Genomic DNA, 19,603 nt, shown 5'->3' with positions numbered 1-19,603 from the left:
GTAGTAGAAAAGAAATTTAAAACCCTGTATATAGTTCTGTTTTTGTTTTCACCCTTTCCAAAGGCACTGTGCTATTGGGGGGAAAAAATCCCATTGATTAATGGATTTGGATCTTTTGATACAGTATAAGAGAAACATATTTGTGATTTAATGTTTTGTGTCCAATGTTTCTTGGTGATAAGTACAGAAACTTTAGTTGTAATAGCAATATACATTTTCATTTTATAGATGAAGCCATTACATCCATATACGTTTGAATGCATCTGAGGGGGGAATTCCTGTGGTCTTCAAGTTCATAGATTCTAGGACTGGAAGCGACCTTGAGAGGTCATAGAGTCCAGTCCCCTGCCCTCATGGCAGGACCAAATACTGTCTAGACCATCCCAGATAGACCTTTATCTAAACTACTCTTAAATATCTCCAGAGATGGAGATTCCACAACCTCCCTAGGCAGTTTATTCCTAATGTCCAACCTAAACCTCCCTTGCTGCAGTTTAAGCCCATTGCTTCTTGTTCTATCCTTAGAGGCTAAGGTGAACAAGTTTTCTCCCTCCTCCTTATGACACCCTTTTAGATACCTGAAAACTGCTATCATGTCCCCTCTGTCTTCTCTTTTCCAAACTAAACAAACCCAGTTCTTTCAGCCTTCCTTCATACGTCATGTTCTCAAGACCTTTAATCATTCTTGTTGTTCTTCTCTGGACCCTCTCCAATTTCTCCACATCTTTCTTGAAATGCGGTGCCCAGAACTAGATACAATACTCCAGTTGAGGTCTAACCAGTGCAGAGTAGAGCGGAAGAATGACTTCTCGTGTCTTGCTCACAACATACCTTTTAATGCATCCCAGAATCATGTTTTTGCGTGGTTGTGTTTTTTTTTTTTTTTTTTTTTTTTTTGCAGCAACATCACACTGACTCATATTTAGCTTGTGGTCCACTATAACCCCTAGATCCCTTTCTGCTGTACTCCTTCCTAGACAGTCTCTTCCCATTCTGTATGTGTGAAACTGATTTTTCCTTCCTAAGTGGAGTACTTTGCATTTGTCTTTGTTAAACTTCATCCTGTTTACCTCAGACCATTTCTCCAATTTGTCCAGAACATTTTGAATTATGACCCTATCCTCCAAAGCAGTTGCAATCCCTCCCAGTTTGGTATCATCTGCAAACTTAAGCATACTTTCTATGCCAATATCTAAGTCGTTGATGAAGATATTGAAGAGAGCCAGTCCCAAAACAGACCCCTGTGGAACCCCACTTGTTATACCTTTCCAGCAGGATTGGGAACCATTAACTACTCTCTGAGTATGGTTATCCAGCCAGTTATGCACCCACCTTATAGTAGCCCCATCTAAGTTGTATTTGCCTAGTTTATCGATAAGAATATCATGTGAGACCGTATCAAATGCCTTACTAAAGTCTAGGTATACCACATCCACCGCTTCTCCCTTATCCACAAGACTCATTATCCTATCAAAGAAAGCTATCAGATTGGTTTGACACGATTTGTTCTTTACAAATCCATGCTGGCTATTCCCAATCACCTTACCACCTTCCAAGTGTTTGCAGATGATTTCCTTAATTACTTGCTCCATTATCTTCCCTGGCACAGAAGTTAAACTAACTGGTCTGTAGTTTCCTGGGTTGTTTTTATTTCCCTTTTTATAGGTAGGCACTATATTTGCCCTTTTCCAGTCTTCTAGAATCTCTCCTGTCTCCCATGATTTTCCAAAGATAATAGCTAGAGGCTCAGATACCTCCTCTATTAGCTCCTTGGGTATTCTAGGATGCATTTCATCAGGCCCTGGTGACTTGCAGGCATCTAACTTTTCTAAGTGATTTTTATTTTATCTGCTAAACCTACCCCGTTCCCGTTAGGCATTCCTTCAGACTTCTCGGTGAAGACCGAAACAAAGAAGTCATTAAGCATCTCTGCCATTTCCAAGTTTCCTGTTACTGTGTATCCCTCCTCACTGAGCAGTGGGCCTACCCTGTCCTTGGTCTTCCTCTTGCTTCTAATGTATTGATAAAAGTCGTCTTGTTTCCCTTTATTCCGGTAGCCAGTTTGAGCTCATTTTGTGCCTTTGCCTTTCTAATCTTGCCCCTGCATTCCTGTGTTGTTTTGCCTATATTCATCCTTTGTAATCTGTCCTAGTTTCCATTTTTTATGACTCCTTTTTATTTTTTAGATCATGCAAGATCTCATGGTTAAGCCAAGGAGGTTTTTTTGTCACATTTCATGGCTTTGGTCAGCAATGCTTAGCTTCAGTGATCCTGAATGGTGAGGCATTTGTCTTCTAGAAAGGATGTTTTATTATTCTGGAACATGGAGGAAAGACTGCACTGTCTATAAATAATGTAGTTAGTTGCTGTTGCAGAAATCTATGTAACTGGAACATCAATGCAGAGCCGTTACTTCCCCAGGGTATGATTGCCATAATTTATTTTAACCAGAATATTAAATATGGAATGTGAAATTATTTATTCTTACATATAATAAGATTATAAATCTAATGTAGTTATGTATTAAAATAAACACTTGAAATGGTTGTAATGTCTTATAGCCTTTAGACTCTGTGCAGTTGAAATCTTCCTCTCATCTTACTCTCTTTGCATTCTTGCTTTGTAGCAATCGAACATTCATTATTTAAATTGGCATGGGACATTCCCTTCCAAAACAAAAAAATAACCCTCTGTAAGGCATTGTGGAGCTGTTCCTGGGTGGGGCTACTTATAAATTAGGTCATTAGTTTTCTGTTTTCTTGTGAACTATTTTTGTTAGGCTGAATCCAGTTCTTCACTCCTTTGTGTCGACTTAAGGTAGGGAGAAGTGCACGTTCCAAGGCCAGCTGACTCTGTGTGACTTATTTTGAATGTTTAATTATGGAGTGAGGGAGCTCTCCCGCCCTGACCATGAAATATAGCAGTTATTGAATACTCTTCTTTACCAGAAGTGGTAGGTGGCCCTCAGTCCCTTAACTGCACAGCCTGACTACAGCTTCCTCTATGGCAATGTTCCTTGCAGAAGGTGGGTTGGGTCTACATTTCCCTTTTTCCTCCCTCTTGATTGCAGTGTGCGGGGCGGAGGCAGTCTTTGTCCCTATGGTTCTCCTCCTGTCTCCCTAGCTAACTTCCCTTTCAAAGGCACTTCAGACTATACTGACCCTTCAGGATTCTTCTCTATCCTGGCACCCAGTCAGACATGGAAGTTAGGACACTAACTTGCTTGTAAAGTTTGGCTTCATTCTTATGAGCGTTGTTATGCTATATGTAATATTGTCTACTTGGCATTATGTAGCTGCTGCTTGTTGGGATGGGAGTAGTGACCTAGAGGGGAAGCATCTACTCTGGAATAAGGTGCACAGCCTTTACAACATGCAGAGCCTATATGGATAGTTTATTTTAAGGGCTCTAACAAACCAGCTATGCAAACAGCCCCTTATATTTAATTTTTTTTTTCTTGCAGTATCTGAAGCAATGCAATACAATACAGCATTGATATATTTTTTATCTTTGTGACAAGTCCTACTATTGTGCTGCTGATTCTCTCATTTATGGCTATTGTAGCCTGTCAGAAGACTAATCAAACTCTGATACATCGCTTACATGCATGTGATGCTGAACATGGTACAATAAATGGGCTGATTACTTCAAACATTGGAGACAGTACACTTGTGGTAAATTAAAATGCAGTTTATATATGAGTTAAATTCAATAACAATTGCAAAATATATTTTGGTTTAGAATACTTGAAAAATAACCTGCATATATTAGCCAACTTACCCTGTTTCTTTAGTCAAATTTTAAATGTCAGTCAAAAAATCTGAAACATTAAAATGTTATAAACAGCCCTTTATTTTAATGACTTCTTTGTTTTAACTAAAAAAATCTCCCCAATGTTTAGTAATTGCTTGATCATTCTTGTTCCTTAGGAAGTGGCTCAGGATTACCATTTTTAGTGCAAAAAACAGTGGCTCATCAAATAACGCTAGTAGAATGTGTAGGTAGGTCAAGAGTTAATCATGTCTTAATTTAGGAAATGAATGATTAGGTAGCAAAATGTAAGAGCATCGAAATCTGAACATTTTGATATCTGTTAGAATCCTCCACAAGTATTTTTTTATCGTGACTCAGACTTTACAAGCAAGTCTTTCTGTGCATAATTATTGTACCTTCTTATATACGTTTATTTCATTTTTGTATAAACTTGATATAGATTCTCCTTAGGTGTAGAAAGCTGAGATTTGACAATTGTTCAACTTTTCTTTAATGTCGCCCATTACATTTGACACCAAAACAAATGTGCTGTTTCCTGTCTGAACAGAAGAAATCTAAGTTTATAATGTAGAAATAACTATCATTCTTCTAGCTTCGATATTTGATGATACATAACCAAGCATGTGTAGTGAATTAAAATTATAGTTTCACATTGGAAATTCTCTCAATACAGTGCGCCATTACTTACACTATCCTGTAATGCTAAAGTATTTGTTTTTACTAGAAGATGATTAATGTAGTAATCAGTACAGATTATTGAGGTTACGGTTTAATGATAGCAGAAGAATAAGGCCAGTTTGGGTAATATCATGCTTTCCATGTGCCGATGACAGTGTGTTTTGTTGCTCTGGATAAACCTTGTCAGGGCTTCTTGCCATTTGTCATTCTCATGGGTACATCTAAGGGCATGAAAACTGCTCCTAAGGCATCCTTGTTGGAGCTGTGAGAATAAGAATATACTGGCTGGGGCTTCAAATAGCCATTGTGCTGCAGCATGGGAATAGGGGCCTTTAGAAATACCACCACCGCACCTCCCATATTCAGCATTCTGTTTCCCCAACCATAGGAAGGGATGTTCAGTATTGCTGTATACAGAGGTGGAGAGAACAGTGCCCAGTGCTAATTCTCTCATTTTTCATTGGAAGGGAAAGAGTGGTGATGCAGGTGGTGGGTGGGGGTTCTTCCTCAGCATAAGGAGTCATTGCTGGATATCTGTAGCCCCACCCTAACACTGGACTCCTAGCCTCAGGCATCATCGATGAGGCAGCTTTTAAGATCTGAAGCAGAGATGAATGAGTCTTTCTAAAGAACCCCTTGCCACATTTCAGTGGATACCTACTGTAACAATCTTAGCAGAGCCACTGGAGGCAACAGTGATAGCATGAGTGCATGTCCCCCACTCTCAATCTCATTGTGAGTAGTATCAAGAAGCAGCAGGGAGTAGGAGATGTGGCAACCCAGCCTGTCCCCAGGCTTGTTGAAGGTTGACATGGTACCTCCCACAATTGCAATGACCCCTCACCCTAGGCCTGTAACCCGCCTACGTGAAGAACCTCATTGCTTTGGCGCCTCTGTAATCTACTTGATTTGCCAGTTTGATTTAGCAAGATTACGTTGAATTGCAAAGAGACTTTAAAAACAAGTCTTGGATTGGATTTAAATAGTCTTGGGAAACCAAGTTATGGTAGTTGTATTGGAGAGCTTTTCAATGACTATAAACTGTTGCTTAGAATAATTTTGAATCTGAAACAGGATCTCTCATTTATTAATTCTCTAATAGCCTAATACAAAATTTTGTAGGAAAAGGCCATTATGGAGAAGTCTGGTGAGGTCAAGGGCAAGGAGAAAATGTAGCAGTGAAAATCTTTTCATCCAGAGATGAGAAATCACAGTTCACAGAAACTGAAATGTACAATAGCCTACTGCTTTGTCATGAAAACATACTGGGCATGAATTTTTTCAAGTAAACAATTACATATTTATACAAATATACATGGATGATATACTGATTGATAAAATGTGGAATTCTAAGGCAAGTGTGTCCAGTAGAATAATAAAATTTTAAAGCAAAAGTATTGTATTAAGCATTCATATTGTACACACACACACACACACACACACACACACACTTGTGCATTAACTTTCTGAAGAGAAACCCTTTTAAAGTGTCTGAATTTTAAAGATTATAACAAATTGGAAGTTGCAACATTTGTGTTTTATCCTTAAATAACTAGTATTTTGCAAGTAGTTGCTCTTCATGGTTTTTGTTTTGTTTTTTGTTTTCACTGGATTGGAAAATGTACTGTGACACAAGGCATCTCTGATTTTCTTTAAAACAAAAAAAACAAAAAAACCACCAAACTCAGACTTCCAAGTCTGATACCTCATCTTAGGAAAAGTAACCATCATAAATCACTCACAGCTGGTCTCTTTCCTGTAGTTTATCTATTTACTATACACCCCCAGCCACCCCTTTATGATGTGCAGCAGTGGCTCTGCCTCTGACTTCTTCCTGGCCTTCAGCTGATCTGCCCAGCCTCCAGCACCTTGTGGGCTTAATTCTCTGACTTGGTCATATAAGACTTCCACCCTTTCCATGATACCCAGTGTCCAAAATAAACACAGACACATAAATACTTCCATATGTCCTGGGCTTATGTCAAACACCTGCTTCATGTGTCAGGGGCCAGAGCTGATTGTGCCCTCAGAAAATTAACCATTTTCTGGCTTGTGTGGAGTTTGTACACCCCATCACATGAACATATTGGACTTAAAGTCAGTTTTGATTCATTAGGTTTTGGACAAGTTGGTAAAATACAACAATCCAATAACAAGACCATCTACCAGAGATTCATACAGACTAACAGGGCTGCTACTCTGAAAAAACATCTCTTATTATGCATTGGATGAGTCTGTAGTAAAATACAATTGGTACTGAATGCTTGAGAGTCCCTAGGAGGAAAGGAAAGTGGATTGAACTACAAAAGGTAGATGATGTTTGGTTCTTGTCCAAGGTCAGTTTATTTTACAATAGAAATAGTATACTAATTAGAGGAATTTCCCTTTTGTTTAGGTTTCATTGCATCTGACATGACATCAAGAAACTACAGTACACAGCTTTGGCTAATTACTTGCTGTCATGAAAATGTGTCACTTTTTGATTATTTGCAGCAAAATATAGTAGATGCTGATGACTGCCAAAATTTGAGACTATTTTGTTACAAAGATCCCAATGTATTTAAAAAAGTGAAATAGTGATTCAAGTACATTGGACATTATTATCCTCACATATAAACTGTTAATGTGGTCTATTTAAGCAAGTCCAATATTATGTTTCTCACAACATGAGAATATTTAGTGAGGCTAGAGTGATAAAATTTGAGGAGGCTCATTTGTAGAAAAAGCATAACTGCATGAATAGGAAGTGACCGGTACAGTGATGCAATTTATTAGAAGCAGCTTAATAGAATTCAGTTCTGGGTTTGAGAAATGGATGGAATTTTCACAGTCAGGTAAAGGCTAAAACAAAGATTTTGGTTGGAGGGCAGATCTGCAGGAGTTCATAAGGAAGCCTGTTTCTGACTTGAGCTTTGTAACAGCATTTCTATTAAATACTCCAACTCCTTATTATACCTAGCCCCAGGGCTGTCCTTACTCATACGCAAAGTACGCAGCTGCGTAGGACACCAAATTTCCTGGTGCCCTGTGCAGCTGCATGCTGCTCCAGCCCCTGCCCTACCTCTTCCCGCCCTGCCCCCACTCCCCTGAGGAGTGCAGCAGGGCTGGGCCTGCACTCACCGGCGGCGGGAAGTGCAGCGACCCAGCACGCCGCCGGTGAGTGCTGGGGTGTGGTTCCCCCTGCCTCCCAAGCCAGTCCCATCCCCCCTCCCATGGAGGCCTGGGGTCAGACCCCTGCTCCCCCCCGCAGAGGCCTGGGGCCCCATACAGACACACCCCGCACGGGGGGGCTGCGTAAGGCCCCAGAATTGCTAGGGACGGCCCTGCCTAGCCCTATACTGGAGTGGGGTCCTACAGCAGGAAAATGCTGACTTTTTCTCAACCCCTCTGGGGATAAGGTGCTAGAATGGCAAGGGAGGAAAATGCTACCTCCCCACCTTATGCACAAGGCCTCATCACCAGAATAATAAAGAAATCCAGCCCCACTCTCTAAGGGCTAGTCTACGTAGAAGCGTTACAGTGGTGCAGTTGCGTCGGCACTCTAAGCTGATGGGAGAGAGCTCTCCCGTCGACTTAATTGCGCCACCTCTGCGAGAGGCGGTAGCTATGCTAGCCGGAGACGCTCTCCTGTTGACATAACACTATCTATATCGACACTTAGGTTTGTGTAACTTACATCGCTCAGGGGTGTGGATTATTCATACCCCTAAGTGATGTAAATTATACCGAAGTAAGTGGTATTGTAGACTAGCCCTAAGAAAATACACTATACCTATGAGACACACTCTTCTACACACTTCCTAGACGATGTATGGGCGTCCCAACCTTCACCTCCCCATAGCACAAAGTCCAAGCTCGTTCTTAGCTCGGGGGGAGGGATAGCTCAGTGGTTTGAGCATTGGCCTGCTAAACCCAGGGTTGTGAGTTCAATCCTTGAGGAGGCCATTTGGGGATCTGGGGCAAAATCAGTACTTGGTCCTGCTAGTGAAGGCAGGGGGCTGGACTCGATGACCTTTCAAGGTCCCTTCCAGTTCTAGGAGATGGGATGTCTCCATTAATTAATTAATTAATTATTAAAATTAATGGAAAATGCTCTTGCACACATTAAAGCATACACATTGGCTACATCAGGGTATTTGGTCTTAAGACATGGTGTGAGCAAACACGCTTTACACACAAACTGGGAGGTGCAATCTCAAATATGCCACATAAGGAGAGTTCCTGTTAGAGGAATATTATTAAGACAATTTAGATTTTGTAAAAAGCTTATATAAAACCTAATCAACAATGTTCCCATGACTGTCTTTAGCCTTCAGGGCAAACTAGTTACTTTTACTCCTTTGAGTGATGGTTCCTGTGTGTATTCTACTGTGGGTGCACATGTGCTTATGTCAGCAAGAACAATTTACAGGTAGTTTGTTAATTAAAAATATTTTCAAATAGATGGTTGTATACTATGGTGATTGGGGTTGAATGAGTAAGTTAACCGACTATTTTCCATTCAGGTTTTTTAAAGGGATTGCAGAAGATTATAAACTACCATTTCATGACCTTGTTCCAAGTGATCCTAGTTCTGAACACACGAGGAAAGTAGTGTGTGTAGAACAGCAAAGACCAAACATCCCTAACAGTTGTTTTTCAGATCCAGTAAGTATTTTTTAAAGATAACCTTTTCTCCTTTGGGTGATGGTTCCTGTGTGTATTCTACTCTGGGTGCACATGTGCCTGAGACAGGAAGATTTTTACTAGCAGTGTCTGTTGGTCCATGCCTGTGCCCTTCTCCTCCTTGTGCTCCGAACCAAGGGCATTAGGGACAGGGCAGACAGATGGCCTCTTCAGTACATTTCTGCCACTTGTAGTCCGAGACGGAACCTCTTCAGGGTCTGCAGTTTTCTCTGGATTGGTCTATGTGGACTTGTAAATATTTGTAAATAGTTTATACAATCGTACTTAGCTTTTATAGTTCTTATAGTCTTAGTTAGAGTACAATTTAGGCTTTTGGGAGGTCTTTCCCTACCTGTTTCTCATTACTGTACCCAAGGACTTAGGTTTCAAGAACCGTTTCCTGTCTCTGGGCCCTCCTGGTCAGCAATGACCACCTTATGTGCCTCTATGGCCTTGGGGAACCTCACATCCTCCCAATGTGCTCCATTTGCTGACTCTGTCAAGCATTTGAGTACAGACTGTGACGATTCCTTTGGGATCAAGCAGTGAGGCCCCATTCCAATTCTGGCCTGGCAGACCTTTCCTGTACATCAGGCAGAGGCAGCAAGGAAGCACTTCCAAACCATGGTTACCTCTGGTTCTGAAGCTGATAGTTAGAGGTAAGGACTCCTCCAGAGAGGAGAAAGAGAAGGGTAGAAAACACTGTGACAAGAGGCAAGATAAATTACTCTCCAGATCTTCCTCCAAGAAAAGGACCTTCTTTCAGACTTCCTCCAACTCGGGGGAGACTCTGTGCCCTAGCACAGGAGTTTCAGGAGCTAACAAGGAGCATGGTACCAGTCCTCTGGCTCTGAAGAGCAAGAGTGCACCGAAACCAGCATTGTCCATGACAGTGAGACTATGCATGGTGCCAACAAGTGAGAAGCCCTGAATGCCACCTACAGCAGTGGTACCATTGTGCCTTGATAAAGACTTGATGGTGTTGAAATCCACTGGTATAGAAAGACAGGAGTCCTCACCACTCCTTCACACCTGGGACCAGATACACTACCCCTGAGGTTATCATCATCCTCCCAGAATCTCTGATATTGTAGTCCTGACAAAGAGATCCTAACAATACTGGTACAGGGAGTGCAAGGAAGGGGGAAGAGTCATTTACTGAGGCCCTTTACTAACCAGGTCATAACAAGACCCACAGTACCATTGGCATCGCCTGTTGAGTCAGAGCCTGCATAGTCTTCATCAGATGTATGGGACATTAGTAGGAGAGCATTACCACTGCTGTTGAGACAAAGGCTTAGACCAAATAGAGGATCCAGTGTTTCTTGAGCTCCATCCTGATCAAATAGAAGGGATTATGCTCTTCTTGACCAGTGTACACTGCTCTGTGGGGTCCACCTCAATTCCTATTTGATCCATCTCACTGGCTGTATTGGGAACCATAAGACCCATACATGTGATATCCTAAGTCCGTATGGTCCCATTGGGAATCTAAACAAACCTCCCTAGCAGAAAGGACCCTGAAACTTGTCAGAAGCCAATGGGGGACTGTGACGGGGCAGAGTGGCCCCGCACTGGTACCGCAGGGGTTAACCCTTCTTTCCTAGCAGGGGAAGCCACGCTCCAGAAGCTCTGCTGGGCATGCTCCAACTGGAGAATAGGTATAAAAGCCTGCAGAACAACTCAGTCTGGACTGACCACCGGAGGAGGAGGAGGCATGCTGCTAGCTCCTGAGGAGGGAGAGCCTGCGCGCCAGGATCCGGGAGCCAGCCAAGCCGGTACACTCCCTGAGACGCTGAAGGAGGACATCACAGGAGGAGAACAGACCGGAGGATCCCCCGCAGCAGATGACCTGGCCTTCGTGGTAGGAAGTGACCCAGGGGAACTTTAGAGGCAAACGGCGTTAGAGCCGCATAGACGCTCGGCGTGTTGTGGGCGGATCCCCACCGAGCGAGTGGCAAGGGGAGCTTGCCACTACCAGGGCCCTGGGTCGGGACCTGGTGGAGAGGGTGGGCATGAGTCCCCCCCTACCACTTCACCCCCGAATCGTGAGGGGGATTGTATGGACTCCGGCCGCTAGACCGCGCTACCCCGCTCGTGAGGGGGATTGTATGGACTCCAGCCACTAGGCCACGCTACCCTGCTCGTGAGGGGGATTGTATGGACTCTGGCCGCTAGGCTGCACCACCCCGCCAGACAGGTGATAGTAGGGAAGAAGGCCAAGAGGCCGTAACCGGCCACCCGCAGAGAGGCGGGTGCAAGGACTCAAGAGTGGTGAGACGCCGACACCCCATCCTACCCCTGCCACAAAGGGGCGCTGCGGTGCCAGGCCCGCCACAGGGATGAAGAAGATCAGAACCACCAGCTCCAATGAGGCTACCATCACCCTCCCCAAATGATGTGGAAGCACTGTCCACCCCACGTGATGACTACAGGCAGTTTCAAATTCTGCTAAGGAAGGTCACTGACCTACTCCAAATCCCTCTAGAGCAGTGGTTTTCAAACTTCGGGTCGCGACCCAGTACTGGGTCGCGGAATGCAAGGCATTGGGTTGCCTTGCTCATCACCCAGGGACCCTGGTGGCCGACCAGTAAAAACTAGTAGTCCCTACCTGTTCTGACACTGTGCTGCACCCCGGAAGTGGCCAGCAGCAGGTCTGGCTCCCCTGCCCCGAGCACCAGCTCTGCACTGGTTCCTGGCCAATGGGAGCTGGGGTGGGGGGGCGCGCGATGCCTGTGGGTGAGAGCCACACAGAGCCACTTGCCCACCTTCACCTAGGAGCCGGACCTGCTGCTGGCCGCTTCCAGGGCGCAGCACAGTCCGCGATGCCAGGACAGGCGGGAAGCCTGCCTCTGCACCTCAGCTGCGTCACTGACTGGGAGCCTCCAGAGGTAAGCCCGCACCCCAACCCCATGCCCCAATCCCCTGCCACAGCCCTGAGCCACCACAAACCCCTCATCCCCACTCCCAGCCCAGAGCCTGCACCCCCAGCCCAGAGCCCTGAACCCCCTCCTGCACCCCACAGCCCCCACACACACCCTGAACCCCTCATTCCTGGCCCCACCCCACAGCCCTCACCCCTGCACCTCAACCCTCTGCCCCAGCCCTGATCCCCCTCCTACACCCCAAACCTCTCATTCCCAGCTCCATTGGGTTGCGGGCATCAACAATTTTCTTTAACTGGGTTGCCAGAAAAAAAGTTTGAAAACCACTGCTCTACTGGAGGTGCAATACACAACTCATAAATCTCTGGACATCTACAGACTATGGGACCTAGTAAGATAACACTTCCCATCAATGAGGCCATCCTAGGACTTGCCAAAGTGGTCTGGTATACTGCGGCCACCTGTGGCCCCCACTTCAAAAAGAACAGAAAAGTATTTTGTGCTAGCCAAGGGAGCAGAATTTTCATTTACACACCCTGTCCCAAATTCTTTAATAGTCCAAGCAAATAGGCAGACAGCATCAACCCAGATCCACCCATTCTGATAAGGAAACTAAGCATCTGGACCTTTTTAGAAGGAAGGTTTTTACTTCCACCAGTTTGCAGTTCTGAATAGCAGAATATCAGACATTAAATGTCTAAGTATGATTTCATTAACTATACTCTGTTTGCTGAATTTGCTGACAAACTTCCCCAGGAGGATAGGCTGCTGATCTAGGTGCTCATCAAAGAAGAAAGTGCTCACTAGGTAAGTCCTCCCAGCCTCAGTTGATGCGGCAAATATAACCACCCGTTCAGTGGCAATGCCTATATTCATACGTCCGGTGTTGTGACTCCTATCCTAGGAGTTCCCTAAGAAGACTGATTTACAATGGAGGATTTGCCCTTTGAGGGAAACAAGCTGTCCAGTGAAAAGACTTGTTACATTCATTGAAGGACTCACATGGGCAACTGTCCATTCATTAGGAATCTACACTCCAGCACCAGCGAGGACATACCACAGGCCACAACCACTGACCAGCTTCTCAGCCCTTTTATCACCAGAGGGCTATGAACCACCACAGAAACAATGGAGGATATAACGTAGCAAGCATTCCGCCTTCCAACCCCAACCTCTTGCTAAGAATCACTTTTGATGGGACCTTTGACAGCTGCAAATTAATCTGGTTACCACATCCATCCATACAGGATTTCCATACCCAAGTTGGTGGCTGCCTAGCTCATTTCTCCCAAACCTGGCATATAATGACAGACAAATGTTTTCTCAACATCCATTTATACCAGCTACACCATAGTTTCCTGCCCCCCTTTTCCTCATCCCTCTTCAGGGATCCCTCTTATGAGAGGATGCTCAGTCATGACGTAGACTGCCTCCTTCTTCTGGGAGCCATAGAACTTCTTCAACATTGGGCAAAGGGATTTTACTCGAAATATTTCTCATCCCCAAAAAGAAGGGAGGATGGGGACCTCTCTTAGATCTCAGCTCAATGTCTTTAGCTGCACATTAAGGTTCAGAATCATCACTTGAGCAGCAATGATTCCCTTGCTGAACAAAGGCAATTAGTTCACCGCTCTTGCTATAAAGAATGGCTATTTCCTCACAGACATCCACCCCATACAAAGAAGATTCCTGAGGTTCATAGTAGGCATGAACCACTATCAATACAGAGTTCTCCCTTGCAGCCTTGCAACAGCATCAAGGGTATTCACACAGGTGGTAGCAGTTGTGGCAGCTCACTCCTGTTGCCACAGATCATCAGTTTTGCCCTACTATGATGATGGTTACTGATGGGGAGATGTCATCAGGAAGTACTGACAGCAATCTTCTGCTGCAATCCTGCGCCATCTTCTACATTCCCTGGGACTCTGCATGAACACATTCAAGTCTGGTTTAGTCCCACACAGACCACAGAGCTTATCAGGGCACTCCTGGACTGAATCAGTGCCAGAGTTTACGTACCTTGGGACGGAATCCAATCCATAAAGGAACTTATCACTCAGCTCCGCCTGAGCCCAAACATGTCAGTCCACACGTCTCGTCCTTCTAGGTCACTTGGCTTCCTGTGTCTATGTGTAGGGATATGATTTTGTCATGGTAAAATGATGCATAATTCATGGCACAGTCACAGTAAAAAACAGATGATTTCACAATATGGCCACAGCAACCTTGTAGACCCTACTGTCATGCATTAACAGTTTTGTTAGCTCACTTTGATGTAGCCCTCTTTAAAATGGGACTAGATCCAAATGAATGAACTAACTATTAATCAGTGCTTGACCCACCCCCCCAGACCCCTGTCCCCAGTGCAGAGCTCCTAGAAGGGCAGGGCTGGATCTTTGCCACCCTCATCCTGAGTCCTCTGCTTCTGCTCCTATTCTCTGCCTTCTTTCCTCCTTGTAAATCCCCCAGTCCTTGACACCCCCATTCACCTCTCCTTCCAGCTTCCCCAGTCTCCGACCTCTCCCTCCTCTCTTCCAGCTCCCCTCTTCTCCAACTCCCTTTTCCATCTCTCTCCCTAGCCCACCTCTCAGACCTGGTGCCCAGGCTTGGTGCTTCTTCGGATGATCCCAGGCTCCAGCTACCCTGGAGAAGCTCTTTCATCACAGCAGGAAGTGAGAGGCACTGCTCAGTGCCCTGGCCTGCTGCTTGGCAATGATCAGCTCTAGCTTGCCACATCCCATCCCAGCCACACTTCCCTCAACGTCAGAGATCAGGGGAGCTGGGGGAGGGAGAGTCAGGGACACAGGACAGGGGATTGGGGATCGGGCCAGGCAGAGGGGATAAGGGACCAGGTGAACCGGGAGGGAGAAGGAATTTGGGGATCAGTCAAGCTGGGGATGCGGGATGGGGTTTGAGAACTGGAGGCTGTAGAAAGGGTAAATGGCAGAGAATGGGAGCTGTCACCACAGAGGATTTGGGGGAGGGGGGGACAAAGTCCTAGCCCTGCCCCTTCTAGGAGTTCTGCAGTGGGGATAGGGCTCTGTGGGGTGTGAGGGAGTCAGAGTGGAAGGGGGAATAGAGATGGGAGCAAAGCTAAGGAAGGCAGAGGGGGGTGTTAGATGCAGGGGGAGGCAGGAATGGAGTAGGGGAGGCTGGGTGGGTGCAGAAGGGAGGGAGGAGGCAAGGGCAGAGGTAGGGAGGCAGGTTAGAGACAAAGGCAGACGGGCCAGGAGCAAAAAGCAGATAGATGTGTAAGGAGTAGTGGTGGGTAGAAGGGATGCTGTATTGGGTGCACAAGGGGAGTTATGAATGGGGGAGAAGGTGGAGGTAACAGGTAAGGGAGGAGAGAGCAGTTGGGATAGGGAAGGAAGCAGGGCAGAACATGGAGGTAGATAACCAGTAGCGGGGGGGGGGGAGGCAGCTGATTAAAATGATCTAATTAACTGTTTGTGTGGCCCCTGCTGCCGCACATTAACAGTTTGTTCATTTGCTTTGACCTAGTCCTGTTTCAAAGAAGATTAAATCAAAGCAAACTAACGAACTGTTAGTGGCATCCTGGTCCATATAAATGGCAAAAATTCACGGTTCTGTGCCAGAGGTGACCTTTCACAGTGGAGTTGAAAGAAATGACAAAATGAACAGGTTCTGACAGTGTTGACCACTGTTACATAATTGTATCCCTAGCTATTTGACATGCTTCATAAGCCTTCATTGTAGTTTCAGACAGGCTTGGCTACATACAGTATATGTGCCTAGCAGATAGAGTATGGACAAACTAGTTTCACTGCCCCACAAAGTACGAGCTTCTCTCGCCTAGTAGGAGAAGAGGGAGCAGGTGTGTGTAGGGGGGCACCTTCATTCTTCCCCTACCTGAGAAGAGGTTGATCACGGATGCCTCTTTGTTCAGTTGTGGCACTCATCTAGAGGAGCATGTAGTGCAAGGGATATGGACTCCCCAGGAATCCTGGTGGCACATAAACCTCCTAGAACTGCAGGCAGCCATTCATACAAACCCTATGTGCTGAAGTGATATCAGACAACATGACAGCAGTGTTCTGCATCAACAAACAAGGGGGCGCAAGGTCCACCCCTCTGTGTATAGAAGCTACCAGTCTTTGGAACTAGTATATTGTCACCAGATCACCATATCTGCAGTGCACCTCCCAGTGATACACAACACATTGTCAGACAGCCTCAGCAGACATTTCTTCAAGGACCACATGATTCAGTGGTACGCAGAACATATTTTGACGATGGGGGTCTCAGTCTTGGGGCCGCTTTGATCTCAAGAGAACAGAGTGCCCAGTCTACTGTTCTAGGGGATCTCAAGGTCTCAAGGCTACCCTGGTAGCCTGGTATTTGGGTGGCTGTCAAACCTAGAAAGGACATGTTCAAGCCATCCTTAACAGTAATAGGATGGAGTCCACAAGAAAGTGCTATACAGCAAAATGGAAAAGATCTTCTGTCTAGTGTCAGTATTGAGTGGTGGTGGGCTCTGTCCCTGAGCTTATCCCACCCCCATCACCTCTGGCCCCTGCTGCCTCCCCCAATGCCCCAAACCCCCCACTGCCTCTGTACCCACCTCTCCATCCAGGGCTTAATTTATCCCCAGGCTTGCCAGGGCTGAGTAAGCCTTTGAGGTAACCTCAAAGGATTTTGACATCCCCATCATATTGGAATATGTTCTTTCTTTAAAGACCTCAGATCTGTCTCTTAGCTCCCTACATGTGCATCTAGTGGCTATCAGTGCCTGGCACATGCACCCTTCCTCCACTCTCCCATCCCCTGATTGAGAACCACTCTATTTTTTGCTCATCCTGTGACTGTATGTTTTCTGAAAGGTCTGGTCAGAATCCTTCTTCCTGTGATGAGACCTATCCCAACATGGGACCTCAATCTATTTCTTTTGGAATTAACAAATGCTCTGTTCAAACCCTTGGCCTCATGCTCCTTAACCCGTCTCAGTGAAGTTTGCCTGTCTAGTTGCCATCACCTCAACTAGAAAAGTAGCTGAGCTTTATGATTATGGAAGATTGCATAAGGTGAATCAAAGACAAGATTTCTTTTAGATTACATCCTAAATTCACCCCCAAAGGTAATCTCAGAATTCCATTTGAATCAGACAATTTACTTACCTGTCTTCTTCCCAAAGCCGCACATCACTAGTGAGGACAGGAGACTTAATTCTTTGGGTGTCTGTAGTGAGGCTGAGTGGCCTCCCTCCAAGCGGGAGAGCGAGGGACCCTTACACGCCCCGCACCCCCTTGCTAGAAGGACCGGGGCATGGCCGGAAGTATAAAAGGCCAGCCCTGCAGCACAGCTGGGGGAGAGCCTGCTATGGAGGAGGACGCTCGGCCTGCTCTCCAGAGGCCCCAAGAGGAACCTGCGCCTGGCTGTTCCCAATCCCCAGACGTGTACGACAACTGGCCCGGAGTACCTGCTGCGGTTTACCCTGAAGAGCCAGAAGAGGCCTGGAGGCCGCAGGTACCAAACCCCGGGGAGGCAGGAAGTAGCCCAGGGGCCCCCGGAGCAGCCGGCTGCAGAGCCCGGCGTGGCTCAGTTGGTGTGTTGCGGCTGGATCTCTGCCGACACAGGGGCAGCCAATCCTGCCCCTGCCAGGGCCCTGGGCTGGGACGCGGTAGAGTAGGGTGGGCCCGCATCCCCCTGCCACCCCACCCCGGATAGCTGACCCCCTACACGGTGTAAGGAGGCTCTAGCCCAGGACAGGAGCTCCCTTACCACTCACCTGGAGAGACAGTTTGTTTGCTGGCTGCCTGAGCTCTACTCAAGCTAAAGCCAGCCCTTTCAAGACTATTTGTTGGTTGGCTGCCTGAGCCCTACCCAGGCCAAAGCCAGCTGTGAGAGTGCTGCTTGCTGATAACCTGAGCCTCTTCAAATATGGGACCTAGTTCCCCCTGAAAGACTGTCTGTTTTGGCTGGCTGCCTGGGCTCCACCCAGGCCAGAGCCAGCCCTTAGACTGTTTTTTGTTGGCTGCTTGGGCCCCGGCCTGGCTGGGGCCACCCCTGATAGACTGTGTTGAAGGGCTGACTACTTGAGCTACCCCAGCCCAGGCCGAAGCCTGGTAGTGACGGTTGATCGCCCAGCCCTATTGTGGGCTCCCAGCTACCCGCAGACTCTGGTCCGGACCAGACGGGGCCAGACAGAGTGGCCTCCCTCCGAGCGGGAGAGCGAGGGACCCTTACAGAGTCCATCAGGCTTTGTGTTCTACCTGCAAAGAAAAAAATCTTTTAGGAAATCTCCTAGATAGTTTGTATTCTTTGCTGAAAGTTTGAGAGGGGAAGGGATCTCTTCACAGTTTCCAAATGGATTTAGGGATGCATCCTGCTATGTTACTAGTTAGAGCAGGGGTTCTCACCACAAATTTTTTGGTGGCCTCAGACTGCGGCCACCAACTCTTGCTGGTGGCCGCTCTGACAATTTTTCCTAAAATACTTAATTAACTTTAGGAAAAACAAATAAATATGCACATGTACATGTCCAAATCATTATAATTTATCTATGTAGGGTTTGGTTTTTTTGCAGATTCAATAATACAAATAATGTACAGTTGTCTCTATTCTTTACTGGACCAAAACAGAATAGAAACACAAATAAGGTGCTTTGAACATTCTGGTATTTTTTCTTGTTGTTTCTTTTGCTTTTTTTGGGTTGTTGGGTTTTTTTTTAGACTTGCTAGCTATAAGTAAGTCTGCTGTGAAAAGTGATATTTGTATATTTGTTAATATCACTTTTCACAGCAAACTTACTCAGCCCTGGCAAGCCTGGGGATAAATTAAGCCCTGGATGGAGAGGTGGGTACAGAGGCAGTGGGGGGTTTGGGGCATTGGGGGAGGCAGCAGGGGCCAGAGGTGATGGGGGTGGGATAAGCTCAGGGACAGAGCCCACCACCACTCAGCCAGGGAATGGAGCCCAAAGCCCCACACCCAGGGGACAGGGCCTGGGGACAGAGCCTGAAGCCCCGTGGCTGGAGCCTGCCGTCTGCTACCCCAGGGCTGAAGCCCAACCCCACCACTCCCTGGAAGGTGGGGAACTCACTAGCTGCCTGCTTCTCCAGCTTGTGTATCTCCAGAGGGAAGTGGGGCCCAACCACTGCTGGTGCCCCTGGGGAGGGGATGCTGCTTTGCCTGCCGCTCTCCCAAACCACTGCCCAGGAGGCTGTGGCTGCAAGAAAAGCCCCTGGTGACCACATGTGGCCACGGTGGCCACATTTGAGAAACGCTGCATTAGAGGCTACCCTTCCTCTATACAGGGTGAGGGACCACTTGACTAGAACCCAGATGGCTTTGTTAGTCTCACTCTGGGACATCCCTCCTAATTAGGCTGACCAGATAGCAAGTGTGAAAAATCGGGACAGGGAGTGGGGGGTAATAGGAGTCTATACAAGAAAAAGCCCCAAATATCGGGACTGTCCCTATAAAATCAGGACATCTGGTCACCCTACTCCTAATAGAAATCCACAAAGCAGTAATGTGGGGATCTGTTTGCACCTTTGTGAGACATTACACCTTGGTGCAAGCTTCTGTAGCTGACACATCCTTTGTCACAGCAGTCCTCCAGTCGTTGATCCTCCTTGCTAGGA

At 46.3% G+C, this 19,603-nt stretch overlaps 1 pseudogene; it reads left to right on the top strand.

Annotated features, from left to right (window-relative positions):
- Nucleotides 1-2,252: 2,252 nt before the first annotated feature.
- On the top strand, nt 2,253-17,649 carry LOC135873753 (activin receptor type-1-like; annotated as a pseudogene).
- The last annotated feature ends 1,954 nt before the right edge of the window (nt 17,650-19,603 follow it).

The sequence above is a fragment of the Emys orbicularis genome, chromosome 2 (assembly GCF_028017835.1).
Source record: "Emys orbicularis isolate rEmyOrb1 chromosome 2, rEmyOrb1.hap1, whole genome shotgun sequence".
Taxonomy (NCBI): domain Eukaryota; kingdom Metazoa; phylum Chordata; order Testudines; family Emydidae; genus Emys; species Emys orbicularis.
This window is presented reverse-complemented; position numbering and strand designations above follow the sequence as displayed.